Source organism: Chionomys nivalis, chromosome 7, assembly GCF_950005125.1.
Source record: "Chionomys nivalis chromosome 7, mChiNiv1.1, whole genome shotgun sequence".
In the NCBI taxonomy this organism is placed as follows: domain Eukaryota; kingdom Metazoa; phylum Chordata; class Mammalia; order Rodentia; family Cricetidae; genus Chionomys; species Chionomys nivalis.
Window position 1 is genome coordinate 47358511 of NC_080092.1, and position 15591 is coordinate 47374101.

At 36.8% G+C, this 15591-nt stretch overlaps 1 protein-coding gene and 1 pseudogene across 6 annotated transcripts in view; one reads left to right on the forward strand and one right to left on the reverse strand.

Moving 5' to 3' along the window:
- Map2k4 (mitogen-activated protein kinase kinase 4) overlaps positions 1-15591 on the reverse strand; it is a 104533-nt gene that overhangs the window by 50875 nt on the left and 38067 nt on the right. The window contains exon 1 of one of the 6 annotated variants that reach the window (XM_057774457.1): positions 1863-1953. The exons of 3 other annotated variants lie outside the window; for them this stretch is intronic. The gene's annotated coding sequence lies outside the window, so the exon portion shown is untranslated. Of the gene's footprint in view, positions 1-1701; positions 1839-1862; positions 1954-15591 lie in introns of those variants that run through there. 2 more of the 6 variants (XM_057774461.1, XM_057774458.1) reach the window with 2 other exon arrangements.
- On the forward strand, positions 11487-12579 carry LOC130877307 (THAP domain-containing protein 5-like; annotated as a pseudogene).

Genomic DNA, 15591 nt, shown 5'->3' on the forward strand with positions numbered 1-15591 from the left:
ATTTGCTTACTTGGTACTTCCTCTGAATCAGTTTGTTTCCAGTGGCATAGCCATGAGTATCATCCCTCATAACTCAGATTCTTGCTTTGATTCCAATATTTTTTCATTAAAACTCCAAATGAGTTTGTTACTGTTTGGAGTTTGAAAGCTGAGGAAAGACATGAAGAGATGAGAAGAGGACATATGAAGATTCTATCTATCTTCCTAAATTGCCTGAACTCTAGGGCTCTCCCTCTAGAGCTTCCTAATGCTCCCCTCCTCCCCACTGCTGTTCATACCACAAGGCCATGCTCGATGGTTTAGATGGCCTCATACTTGAAGAGTGAGTCCAATATCTTCTCCAATAGTTCAAGTCTCCTGCAGAGTGAATTCTTCACAGGTGTCCAAAGGAAACTGGCCAGGAACTGACTAGTCTTAACACAGAATGTAGTTTAAGAAAACAAAACTCAGTTCTTTAATAATCCCGTCCTCACCAAATGCATCTCTATCCAGAACCTCAACTGTTACCTTATCTTTACAAATCTAAAGTAGTAGAAGCACTGGGAGTGGTGGCATCCACCTTTAATTTCAGTACTAGAGGCAGGGGATTTACGGGTTTAAGGCCAGTCTGTGTACATAACAAATTCCAGGCCAGCCTGAACTATGTGGTAAGACTCTGTACTAAAATAAAACAGACAAACAAACAAAAAACCAAGAATCTTGCTATTCATATACATGTTATAGCTTTTCAGACATTTCAGACACAATGACTTTCCTTAAAGGAGACAGAGAAAGAGGAGGTGGTAAAATGGAGAAAAAGGCAGAGATTATAGCTCCTCTGAGACACGGCCATAAAAGCCTGAAACAACCAAAAGGAGAAAGAGAGGGTGGAGGCTTCTCTAGAGCCTGACTGAGATGCATGGCTCAGTCAACACCTTCATTTTCCATTTTTGGCCTCTAGTACTATGAGAGAGTAAATTGCTATTGCTTTAAGGTATCAACTCTGTCACAATTAGTTATACTGACATAAGAAAGATTATGAGTCTCAAACTTTTCTGTACAAAAGCAGAGAATAATTACTTCAGGCTTCACAATACAATCGTTGTAATACAATCTCTGCTGTAAACATGCTGCCAGATCATCGTAGCTGTGCTACAATTAAACTTCACTCACAAGATGAACCTGGCCAGGAGCATGCTGACTACATGACGTGAATGCTGCCTGGTTACCATTTAAGCACCTAAATCACTGTGTATATTCATTCCTAGATCCCTTTTCTCTTTTAAATTCTAATCTCATACTATAAGAAACCCTAATTATCTACTCAGACCCTACAGATTTATTTCCAGAAATTAATCCCAAAATACATTTTTGGGTTTTTCTTTTTTTTTTTTCTTAAAAATCTTGCCCCCACATCAGCAGGATTAGGGATCTGTTAACCTCCAGGTTTTCTTATCATTTAATTAAGAGCACTAAGAAGGCAGCAGATCTTATTAGTGTAGTGGGTGCCTCTCTTAGCTACTGTCTTTCAGCAGTGTAATTACCTTGATGGATTTATTGCTCAAAATAGGAACCTGATTTCTCAAACATGCTGATGCTTTTCCTTCAAAAAGCAAAACGCACCTTCTGTCAAGGCCCACCTCCCCTAAAAGTCTTTCCTTGTCTACTGAAGCAGAAGTGTGCTTCCCTGGCTCCTCGCCCCCTTCTAAGAAATGCACTTACCTATTTCTCTCCCTATGGTACCAAGCAGATCCTCCTTTCCAAATCACTTTTTCCTTTTTGTCTTTAAGCAAGAGCCAGGATGTACACAATGCTTCAAAGTTGTTTTACTCTCGGAGCTCACACACACACACACATACACACACACACACACACACACAAACCTGCCAATCTTCCTTAGACAAAAAAATAAACATGCACAAATCCTGATCCACAGCAAATGCTCCTCCTCGGATACGCTGTGAAGCTCTCTAGATGAATACTGTGCATCCTTCTGCAATGCAGCTCTGTTAATTCCGGAAATTTCCACAGTAAACTCAGCCTGTCGGTTACCATGGAAACTGCCTGCTTCCTGGCACTACTAACAAAATGAGTGTCTTTCCCTAGACCTAAGAGGCAGCGAAAGGAAAATCTGTAAAAAGTCACCAAAAAATTTGCTCAAACAATACAATTGGAAACACTCACATTCTAAGGATTTTAGTCAGAAAGTAGTAAGAATCTGGTGCACTGTAGACACCTATAACCCCAGTATTCAGGAGGCTGCAATAGGAGGGTGAATGCCCTCAGCCAGTTTGGGCTAAATAGTAAGATCCTGTCTCTTGGAAGGAATGGAAGGAGGAAGAAGGGACAAACTAGAGAAATCTTCAATAGTTGGGCCAATACTGATTTAAGATGGAAATTTGTCTTTAAGGAAGAGTGATATTAAAAGAGGATGAGACAAATATTCATGTTTATATATTGCTGCTACAGCCAGCATATCTGCTAAGAACTGGTCATCTACCAGCTATATTAACGCTTAACACTAGTCATTTCCCCGGGCTGTGCTTCATACAAAAGAAGATGAAGCTAACAGGCTATATGTTTTTAACCCCTATCCCCATCACAGCACTTAAAAGGGTACCTAAGGAATTTCACTAAAGACTCTCTGGCATTACACATTACTAATTAGTCCCTTCCCAACTGCTTCCTTGAAAAATGCTGGGTTTCTATGACAACACACACAACCAGTCTGCCTTCCACCTCTCAAGCACCTTTTCTTATTCTCTGCATGTTCCTTAAGCCTCTACTACATTTCTTTAGTGTTTGGCCCTATGTGCAATTTTCTCACCAAAATAAAGCCCTGTCTTCTTACTAGGCAACTTTATTATCAGTATCCTGACGACTCTCAGTTTCTTTTAAATCACCAATTTAGCACCTTGTCAGGTCCATGGATGTGACCAGGTTACATCACACTCCTAGCTACTCAGATACCTTTGTGGCCATGATGGAGTGAAATCCTCTGAAAGCACAAGTCAGAATCAGTCCTCCCTCTTAAGCTACTGCTGTCACATACTGTGTCACAGTGAAAAGTCGACTGTATATTCTGCTAGCTACTAAGTTTTTCCAGAAGAACATATTATGCTTATTTTAGAAAAGTAGTAACAGTACAAAGCTTACTATTTTACAATTTTCTGTATTAATAAAATATATATTCTTTTTTTTGGTTTACTGTGACAGGGTCTCACTATGTAATTCTGGTCGTCCACTCATTACATGGACCAGGCTGTCCTTGAACTCATCCACCTGCCTCTACCTCCCAAATGCTGGGATTAAAGGTGTGTACCACATCTGGCCAAAATGAATACTCTTACCTAAAGCATGTATTAATATTTTTAAAGATGATAATTCAACCTAAATGATAAGCATCTATATTAAAAAATGTGATTTTTTGTTGTTGTTGTTGTTATTTATTGAGACAGGGCCTCGCTATGCTGTCCAGGTTGGCCTTTCTCTTGAGCACAAAGGAACTCCCACTTTGGTTTCTTTAATAGTTGGAACTGTATGTCCAAGACCATATCTGACTCAAAAATGATGTAGGTGTTGCTTTCTATGTGTTGCTTTCATTGGTTAATTAATAAGGAAACTGCCTTGGTCCTGACAGGACAGAAAATTAGATAGGCAGAGTAGACAGAACAGAATGCTGGGAGAAAGAAGCCGAGTCAGTCAGTCGCCATGATTCTCCCACTCCAGACAGACGCAGGTTAAGATCTTTCCTGGTAAGCCAGCTCGTGGTGCTACACAGAATATTAGAAATGGGTTAGATCAATATGTAAGAGCTAGCCAATAAGAGGCTGGAACTAATGGGCCAGGCAGTGTTTGAAAGAATACAGTTTCCATGTAATTATTTCGGGTAAAGCCAGCCGGGAAGCGACCCGCCGCTCCCTTCGCTCCTCATCACTACAGAGTGGCGCTCAACGTGATTAACTAATGCCACATAAAACCTGAGAGGGCTTAAAAAGGAGAGAAAGAGAATTTAAGACAGCTTTTTGCTGTTTGTGGGTTGTGTGCCACAGAGAGAAATTGTCCTGACTCAGCAGCAGGAAAAAACTGGCTGTTTTAAAATGCCGGCTTTCTGGGCTGTGCCACCATTGCGATCTCTGTCTGGCTCCTGCGGGAGACAGAGCTTTTGAATGGAGCATTTGGAGTAAAGTGCTACGGCTTGCTTGATGGCAATGTGGACTGCTGTGTGCCTGGAACTGTGAGTGGCTCAGGGACACCAAATGGCTCTGAGGCAGGAGCGGCTCAGCTCTGCCATGTTGAACTGTGCTGGTCTCAGGCAGGAACTACCGTAATTACCATAATAACAGTGCAGTTAAGGTTTAGACTGGGCAGGACACAGGTGGTACCGTATTACCTGTATATGGTGCAACTTAAGTTTTTAAGAAGTGCTTCACATTTTAAGAAATGCTCCTGGGTAGTAAAAAAATTACAGATTCACAATAGAACAGATTTCAGACATAGATTTCAGTCACAGTGTTGGATAAATGTATGTAGGCTTGGGAGAGAGAAGAAAAAGAATATAAAGAATAAAGTTAATGTCTTAAAAAAAGGGGGGAGGTAAAGTCTTTAAAGAGACAGAGTACAGATAGTTATAGATTAAAAGAAATAAAGAAAAATAAGCCACGTAACAATGGAAGATTCATAGAGAGCCTGGATTATGTACATTGTGTTTTCTTTAAATTTTTTGACTGTGAAGGAGCTAAATACAGAGAGACATTTTATTGTGTGGGCTGCCAAGCTGAACCAGAATGGATTTCATAAGGGTACTGTGACTTCAGAATTTGGGTCTAAGGATATGATGCTTTGGAAAGGAGTTTCTTCTTTTGTTTTCACAGAGGACGAGACCCTGTGGATTACTTCTATCCTGGTATGATACGACAGACCACGCCCTCCTGAAAGGCTGCTGTGAACACCCTCAAAAAATTACTTTGCGGGCTGGAGAGATGGCTCAGAGGTTAAGAGCATTGCCTGTTCTTCCAAAGGTCCTGAGTTCAAATCCCAGCAACCACATGGTGGCTCACAACCATCTATAATGAGGTCTGGTGCCCTCTTCTGGGCTGCAGACAGAATATTGTATACATAATAAATAAATAAATATTTAAAAAAAAAAATTACTTTGCTCAACTGCCGACTGAGATGAACCTAGCAGACAGGTTATACCATAAAAGACCTAATTAACAACGCCCCCATTCAGCAGGAAGCAGTTTGGAGAGAAAAAACTGTGCCCATGTCCCCAAATATGGTTTATAAATGTTCTTTTACATTTAAAGGGGAATATGATATAGATATGAATAATTTGCATTGGTATGGATTTTTAAGGTCAATTTTGTTATATGTATATGTATTTCTGATCTCGATTAAGGTATTGTGATTGTGTAGTTCATTTTAAAATGTAATGTATAATTAGGAAATAAAGGTTGTTAATGGATAATCATCAATAATAGTCAAGCTTGTAGTCATGTTAGTTAAATTTTCTGGATATATAGAGATATATTTCAGTTAGATAGGCATTCTTCATATCTTTCAAAGACTGCAGAATATGGCATTTAATGTTTTAATAACTTAGGGTTTTTCATGACAATGAGACACGTCTGCTCCTGGCAGTACCAATCTACTTTAAGAGGAAGATGGGCATCGAAGAGGCTCCTTATGGAGTTGGTTAGCCATTTGGGCAAGAAACTGCTCTTGCATGGACTGATGCATAAACTGGACACAAAGAACCTGCAGAGAGAGGACTGCTGAACTTGCCTAAAGGTGAGATGGTCTTTCGGGGTTCCTGATTCATGAAAGAGTCTGCAAGACATTCTGCAGGACACAGCAGATAGTGACTGAACTGTCTTTGGAATTTACTGCTTCATGGAAATGTCTGCTGGATACTATGGGCCTATAGGCCGAAGATGGGTGCCCCAACAGTACAGAGGAACTTTGGATGACAGTCCAGGCAGTGAGATGTCCCTGTCATTTCTAGAGTTTAGAAATTGCTTATTTCTTGTTTACTTAGGTAATATTATATCCTTCTGGAGTCTTTGATGGAGTTGAAGAATGGATATTCATAGTTATAGTTTTCCTTAGTTATAAAAGATAAAATAGATACAAAAATTATAACTGTAATTCTTGTTTTATAACTGTTTTGTTATACGTAATTTTACTACGTTAAAGTGAAAGCCTTTCTTTTTTTGTTTAAACAGAAAAAGGGGAAATGATGTAGGTGTTGCTTTCTATGTGTTGCTTTCATTGGTTAATTAATAAGGAAACTGCCTTGGCCCTGACAGGACAGAAAATTAGGTAGGCGGAGTAGACAGAACAGAATGCTGGGAGAAAGAAGCCGAGTCAGTCAGTCGCCATGATTCTCCCACTCCAGACAGACGCAGGTTAAGATCTTTCCTGGTAAGCCAGCTCATGGTGCTACACAGAATATTAGAAATGGGTTAGATCAATATGTAAGAGCTAGCCAATAAGAGGCTGGAACTAATGGGCCAGGCAGTGTTTGAAAGAATACAGTTTCCATGTAATTATTTCAGGTAAAGCTAGCAGGGAAGCGGCCCGCCGCTCCCGCCGCTCCTCATCACTACACAAAAACATTCATCTGAGAGCAGAGTAAAGAAAAGTCTCCAGTGTTATCTAAATGCAGTCAACCACTCAGGCATACACTATACTTGGCATGACGCAACAAATGCTCATGTAGACCGAGTACCAGATAATACTTGATAAAAACTTGATAAAAATTTTTACTCAGGCTTAATGCTCTTGCAGAGGGCCTGTGTTTAGCTCCCAACACCTACATCAAGTAGCAAGCACCTGTAACTCTAGTGCTAGGGGACCTGATGTCCTCTTCTGGCCTCCACAGGCACCAGTACCCATATAGTGTACATAAACTTACACAAGCATGCCTACGTATATGCACATAAAGAAAATAAATAAATTGTACACAAATAAATCCCTCTACAGTTGGGTCCCTCTACAGTTGGATCTGCCCAATGGTAGAAACTTTAAAAGCAGTTTTTAATGCCCTAGATAAAATTGCTAGTACTGCTACATAAATTTAGTAAATAAATCATTCTAGGTTTCTTTCAAATATCCTACTATGTTAAACTGAATGAGAAAAACTGACATTTGTCACATACTTTTCTATTAGCATAAGAACTGAATTCAACCAACACTCATGTTCATATATTTATCACCAAATATCATGACTGTTGAAATGTATGCTTTGAGAAAAAGGACAAAAAACCACTTCTACTACTGTTGAGTAAAAATAATCTAGCCATATAACTTTATTATTACTGTTTTACTTCTTTACATTACAATACCATTTACATACAGTGAAGCATCCAAATCATAACCATGCAGTACATTAAGTTTTAGCAAATTCATACACACTTAGGTATTTGAAGATTTAACAAAACATAAAGCCTGTTACCCTACATGGCTCCCAAGACAAGAACTATTCTGATCTTAATCGTTATCATTGATTTCAGCCTTGCCAACTCTGGGATTTCAGGCAGATGAACCAAATGGTGTGCGCTCTTAGCTTTGTCTTAGCACTTGCGGATTCACATATCCTTATGTGGATCAGTAACTTTTATTACATTCTAGTAAGACAAAATTTATCCATTAATTTCCCCATTATTAGACATCTGTATTCTTTCTAGTTTTGGGAACCACCATGAACAGTTAGTATGAGTGTTCAAAACCAAATTTTAATAAAACATTTTCACCTTGAGCAACAAAACACAAGGCTAGGTCATGTTTAAATTCATAAGAAACTACAAAGGAGTTTCCTAAAGTAATTGAATCCTTTTCTATTCCCTCAACAATATATGAGAATACTGATACCATCCTTTTATTTGGGCCATTCTGGCAACATCATTCTCATTTCAATATATCTCTTCTAATTACTAATGTATCTTCTCTTTCCATGCATTTATTACTTGTCCCTAAGATTCTCTGTAAAATGTCCACATAAGCCTAAAACCCATTTTTTGAATGGGATCATTTGTTCTGAGTAATTCATTATATATCTGAAAGTTCTTTGTCAGGTAAATGCGGAGTATTTTCTCACTGTATGACTGGCCTATGTATTTTCCTAAGAAACTTCTAGTAAGCATAAACATTATCATCAGTGAAGTTCAATTTATCTTTGGTGGCAATTTACACTAAGCATGTTCCTTTGTGTGTCAATTAAGTCTTTGCCTGTGCAAGATAAATATATGAGGATGTTTTCCTTTATAAGTTAAAGGGAATTGCTGTTTTACCCTTTAGGACAATGCTGTATTTCAAGCACATGGTGTGAATTAGGAATCAGGGTTCATTCTGTTATAGACCTCATCCCAGTGTGTTCCAATCATAAAAGGTCTATCTTTTACCTGGAACTGTACAGGCATCTTAGACAAAAATAACAGATTGTGCATGTGTGCTCATGTGCTGAACTTCCTATTCCATTTTATTAATGTATTTGTCTAACTATAATACCATTCTTCTACAAAGCTTTAGTTATTGTATCTTCATACTAAACCTTGAAATCAAGCAATTTACATCCTTCACCTTCATTACTTTTTATAAAAGTATTTTCAGTATTCTATATCCTTTATATTAACACATAAATTACATAATCGAAATGGCTCTGTGTGTGTGTGTGTGTGGTGTTAAGGTTGCTAAGTTATTCCTGAGTTGAATTAATAAATGAATATGATAAGAACAGATAGCCTAGTAATACAATACTTCCCAATTCAGGAATACATCATTGTTTGTGTGCATGTGCAGTGTGTGTGTGTTAAGGTTTTAAAGGTGTTCCTGGGGGCTGGAGAGATGGCTCAGAGGTTAAGAGCATTGCCTGCTCTTCCAAAGGTCCTGAGTTCAATTCCCAGCAACCACATGGTGGCTCACAACCATCTGTAATGGGGTCTGGTGCCCTCTTCTGGCCTGCAGGCATACACACAGACAGAATATTGTATACATAATAAATAAATAAGTAAATTAATAAATAAATAATTTTTAAAAAGGTGTTCCTGAGTTGAATTAATAAAAGAAAGTGATAAGAGACACATTAGTAATACTGTACTTTTCAACATAGAAATACATGTTTTTTGTGTGCACATTTATGTGTGTGTACCTGTATATATGGCAGTGGGGGTGACAGAGGGCTTGACACATGCTAAGCAAGCACTCATTACTGAGCTACATACATGACTTGTCCAGAACAAAATATCCTGCCCATATATTCAAGTCCTTCTTTCTCTCAGTAATTAATGTACTAGAGAATTCTTAATGTATTTTCTTTAACTATATCAATAAATATTTTGTACATTTAGAGCCACTATAATCATTCTAAAATTTTACTTTTCAAATATCTATGTATACTAATAGATGGTCATGGAAAGAACTGATTTCATTACCCTGACCCCTTGCTAAAGTCACTTAATAATTTTGGTATTTTTGTAGATTAAGATTTTTCTATATATGCAATCACAACACCTGTCTTTTAAAAAAATTAGTTTGCAATCCAATCTGTAAATCAGTTTGTTCAGAGATCACACACATAGCACTGAGTCTTTCATCACTAAATGTACCATAATAAGTACATTTCCTCAGAAGCTACAAATGAGCTTAATTAGTTTAATTAAATGTTTTTGATAATTAATATTGTCAATTACTTTTTGCCTCTAATTGAAATGCCCATATATTTCTCCCTTAGTTTAGTAATACAGTGAATTATAAGAATAATTTTCAAATATCCAATCAAGATGAATCCAATTTTGTGTTTATGAGTATTTAACTGTGTTTATTAACGTTGGAGTTCCATTCTCCTTTGCTATGTAATGTCCTTGTCTGGTTTCTATAGGTGTTATGTTGACTCCAAAGTTGAGCTAAAAATGTTCCTTATTCTGTTATCTAAAAGGTTCTGTAAACTTAATACTATTTCTGCTTTTCTTTATTTTATGTATGTATGTATGTATGTATGTATGTATGTATGTATGTATGTATTTGCTGTTGTTTGTTTCTGCCAGGGCCTCACACTACATTAGGCAGGATCACTAACAGACATGATATTGAGTTGTGCCCCACACCTTTCCTTTTTTTTTTGAAACTTATTTATTAATTATGTATACAGGGTTCTTACTGCATGTAAGCTTTCAGGCCAGAAGAGGGCACCAGATCTCATTACAGATGGTTGTGAGCCACCATGTGGTTGCTGGGAATTGAACTCAAGACCTGTGGAAGAGCAGTCAGTGCTCTTAACCTCTGAGCCATCTCACCAGCCCCACCTTTCTTTTATTTATTTGCTATCAGGAAAACCACCAAAGCCTCACCGTTCCTTTTTGAGATGTTTAAAGTATAAAATCAACTTTTTACCAGATGAGGGATTTCTTGAGTCAGTTTTGGTTATTTATGTCACAAACTAACTCAACTTGCTAAATTTGTTGAAATAAATTACTGTATTTCTATAGTGATAGCCCCTCTTTCAATTTTTACAATGGTAGCTTGGAGGTGTTTGTCTCTTGAGGGCATCTTGTCCTCCCATGTGTCACAGGAATATTTTAATGTCCTAGGCATGTATCACTGCTGTTAGTTTCCTTGTTTTAAGGTAGAGTCTAGTTATATAACCCATGCTGAGCTCTTGGGTTTTCCAGCCTCCTACCTGCCATACAGCAAAAGGGTGTAAAGCACCTCACTTATTTACTTACTAGCCTTTTAGGAACAACTTTCAAAATGGTTGAGTATTCTCTACTATTTACCTATTTCATGTCACCTAGAGTTCTGCTATTTTTATTATCTATTTTCTTCTAATTTATAACACTTGAATTCACTCTTTCCTAGCTCTTCAATGTTACTTATTAATCTTCTAAAGAGACTTTGTGCCTTGCCTAGGCAGTGAGATACTTAATAAAAATATCCTTAGGCTTCTTTTTCTGACTCTTTAGAATTTTCATAAATTTCTCAGATTGAGTTTAACTGATGCCCATTTCTGGGGGGCAAGGAGGGGTTGACTTAGAAAACATGTAGGACCAGGCTTCATGGTATACACACAGAATCCATACACTTAGGGAGTTGAGGCAGGACTTTCAAGCCAGCCTGTGCTATACAGAATTTAAAATCATTCCTAAAGCTCTCTCTTAAACTCTCTACCATCACACACACACACACACACACACACACACACACACACACACCCCATACAGTATTCAGAGATCAGTTTTCAATGGAAGCACATAATTCTTTCAATCAAAAGGTTTAATTTCAGTCTCCTCTAATGACAACTTCTAAATATACATGGAGTATCTTCCCTTTGCTCTTCTAACACTAGAGAACAGATGTTTGTGAGAATCAAGCTCACAATATAAAAGAAACTAGGAAAGGAGAGAGCACTAGAGAAGAAACAGTAGCTGCCCACAACCTTGGCAGCCGGGTCATCAGGCGTTTGTTATGCCTACTGCTCAGTGATATATTACAAGAACCACGCTAATAATAAAGACTAGAATCTGAGTTTTTTTTTGTTAACTCTACATGATAAAAAAAGACTTGAAAAGTGACTAAAGAATATGAGATAAAAAAAAAGAATATGAGATGATACTCTTGGACTCCGAGGAAATATCAGTTACCATGTGGTGATCATTTTACTCCTGACTCAACTGATGTCGGATGGGGTATCCTTACTTAAAGCAAACTGCAATTCCAACAGTATTTTCTTTGCCTGAAGATTGTCAGATAAAAGACACTTCTTTTAAAAAACTAAATAAAATAAATTCCCAGAGGAGGAAACTGGGAGACGAGAAAGAAATATGCTGAAAGATGACCAAAAAATCATTTACATCAAATGAAGCAAAAAAAAAAAAAAAAATACAGGTAACACAGGTGTACTACCTGAATATGTACAGTTACTTACTTGACTCAACTGCCCTAAGGAAGTCACCAGCTTTAACAGCATAGTATACAAAGTAATATATTAACTCTTAAACAAGATACTTTTTTAAGTATCAGTAAATCAAAATTTAGTTGTAGCTGAGTTTTGTGTATCTTCTAAGAACCTAAGTTCTGGAACTGTCACTTTGACAATTTCAAATTCAGAAGACATCATTACTAATTATCTTGTTAATTTAAACTTTATAAGTAATTCTGTGGAAACAGTGTCAGGTCAGAAAAATTCATTCTTCTTCAGCACAGTTAATAATGAAACACAAATAAGAAATCTGGTTTTGCCATTTTTATACCCACAGAAAAGTCAAAAGATGCAGTTAATTCTGCCACACCAACCCCAAAGCAAGCCATGAAAATGGAAGCACCGACTTAGACTCCTTAAATAAGAAAGTAGACTACAGTGCAGAAGTTTTACAAATTGAACATTCACACTACATGGAAGGCATAAATAAGGAACATCTTTGGAAAGTCTCTAACCTACATTCAAAAGTCACTCTTTTTCAGCTACAAGAACAATAATCTCTAGCAAGATTGAAAACTTTGAAAGCTTTTATAAGCCAACTATGGCAGGAGAATTGGCTATCTAAAGAAAATGTCAAGATAATCGAGAACCCCTTCACAACATACAAAGTCACTGTTATATAAATAAGTTTTGAAAGTTATGATTTTTGTATAAACTTTTTCCAGTTAAATCAAAATCAAAAGTGAACTTTGTCCTGTAGATAAAGTTCTTAATGAAGCTATGAAAATGTCCTAATGTTACAAACAACATCCTGTTCTTATAATGCTCATTATAATAGGGGAAACTAGAAGAGGTGTTTGACTGAAGAAATGGTTTTATTACTTGATAGTTTTCCTAATTAAAGTTAAAATAGTAAGATTTATTTATAAAAATAACAAAACAAAAATATAGTCAAAACTGTCCAGACTGCATCAATCCTGGTTCTGCCGCTGGCATATGACTTGAACAAGCTAGTAACTTGACTCTCAGAGGGCTGGGAATGTGTAGCTTGAGAATAGAGAACTTGCTGGCTTATGCAAGGCCTTAGAGCTCAATCTAAGTACTGGGGGGAAAAGAAGATACTCAGTCTCTAATCTGTAAAATAAGGGCACTTATTGTATCATTAATAGTCTATTTCTTGGTAGTTCCTTCCCTTTCTATGAAGATACTTTGTTCAGAAAAGATTTTCTATAAGATGATATACACTTATAGTAGAAGTTGTCTAGAATATTAACTATTACCTTATCCTCAATATTCATTGTACTGTGTAACCCTTTGGCTTTAATTATATACATATAATGTAAAGGAAAATATCACTATTAGTATTCCATTTCAGTTGAACTCAGCTGTCAGGAAACATGTTTTAAACTTGTAAGAGAATATATATATCACATGTGTGCGCATACATATATATACCTCACCATTGTAATTGTCATCTAAGTGCCTGAACATCATATATTTGTAAAACTATATTTATAAACCAAAATTTTAATCTTAAAAATATTTAAAAATCATAGTTTTATATCTATTTCTTAATAGGTATGATTTTTTGAAGTGTGTTTCTATTGTTTTTACATCTAAAATGACAGTGTAACCCTTAATATTATACATTCCCTTCTACTATGTAAAGCTTATAGGGAAGAATTATAATTAAGTAGTTGAGAAGTTTATCCAAAGAGAACTGATAATGATATAAATAAAAATACTATTTGTATCCATACTGGATTTAAGAGAAATCAATTTAAAACTAAAGATTATGGATATAGCCACACACGAGGAGGGGGTGGCAAGTTCCCTGAGAACTGCCAACAGAACAACTGGATGTGTTACTTCCTGTGGTACTGAGCATGGTCCTACTGATCTTATTCTTACTTTGATTTTTGGGTTTTTGTTTTTGTTGTTGTTTTTAAATGAAAAAAATCCTCTAAAAGGATGGTCCTGAGCTCTATAATATAAAAAAGATATCTAGGGACCTAGAAAATAGGAGATACTCAATAAATATTGCCTGCCCTGGATCACAATAACTATTTTGTAAGTGGATAGTAGTTATTTTAACTATATTATCACTTTGTTTCTTCAGGAAAATAAAACTTATTGGTATTATTTAACTGTGTTAGCTAGTGTAAAACTATATTATTGCTTTATTAGGTGACTATAAAGAAAAACACCTGAAATTAAGAATTCCAGTGTTACATTTTGCTAATAAACAATTTAAAACAGGTCATACAAATGTGGGGGAAAACTTTACATAGAAGTGAAGATCATTCTAATTTCCTATTTTTTAATTATAATTGTTTTCAGCAATAATGTATATATCTAGCCGTGTTTCTTTAAAATTAATAGACCAAAAGAAGTACTTAAGGTATTTTCTTGATTTGGGCCTATCAACTGAGAATCTTCTCAATCTAACCTAATTAATCTCTAAAGTTTTATCTACAGATTCTGACCTGTTTCACTTTTAATTTGAACTTTAACAAGAGTCTTTTACTTAATCCTATACATATTGTTAACTTCCCTATGTACATAAACCATTGAACTAACACTGTCATTCGCCAACCACAGTTTTCAAATTCAGAAATTGTAAGTTAATTTCTAATATCTACAAAAATAAAAACAAAATTTGTTACCAAAAAAAAGATAGTAACAATACTAGGAAGATTAAAATAAAAGAGTAAGCTGTAACTGAATTTGCAAGGCAGCAAAAACGGAAATGAAGAATAGCCTACAACAGAGGATTCACTGGATGGATGGATGGATGGATGGATGGATGGATGGATGGATGGATGGATGGTTTTTACTACAGAAGATCAGTGAAGATACAAGATAGAGTCAATCCTAGAACCTATTTAAACCCACAGGACATAAGAAGTCACAGATCCTTAGGTGATGCCAAGCAAACTTAATCTAATGCTGTTTACTCTGGAGTGACTGTACCAAAGGCGCAAGCACAGGAAAAAAAAACACAGTAAAATCTGTAATAGAGAAAGCTTATCTCTTTGCCTAGTTTAATCCCAAAATGCAGCAAGCAGCCCTATGTATAAACCTTCCCTCCACAACAGAATCTACTCTCTGCCTATTAAAAGGGGAGAAGGGGACAGAGACAGAGTAAGCAGAGATAAGAGCTATCCTGGCGCTACTTGGGGAATGAGGGAGAGCCCTCTCCCATCTCCAGCTAAAAAGCTCTTTTCTTTTAGCCTGTCAACTTTGTACACTAGGTGAAGAAAGCACCTTCCACAGAACTTCATTCTCTCTGCCCTCCCACCAAACTCTTCACGTTTCCCACTCTGTCCCTCAGTTCATCAGATGAAATAATGAACATTAGTATTCCAAGTCAGACAGTGATAGTGCTGAGTAGAAGCCAGTACTTAGCTTCCACCTACTGTTCCTATCTACAGAAAAAGTTAAAGACCAACGTTTCCCAGGTATGCTGCCCTACGCCTATAACCTCAGCAGTCAGAAAGCTGAAGCAGCAGGAATGCTGTGTGTTAGAGGCCAGTCTGGACTGCAGGACCTCTCTTAGAAAGCTGAAGAAGATAAAAGTTCCCACCCTTCACCCAACAGTAAGTGCACTTCTCATTATAGCTTTCCCGAGAGGGCGCACTACAGAGTTCAAAGTGCTGGTGATTGACATAGGACTTTAAAATGGAATCTCTGTT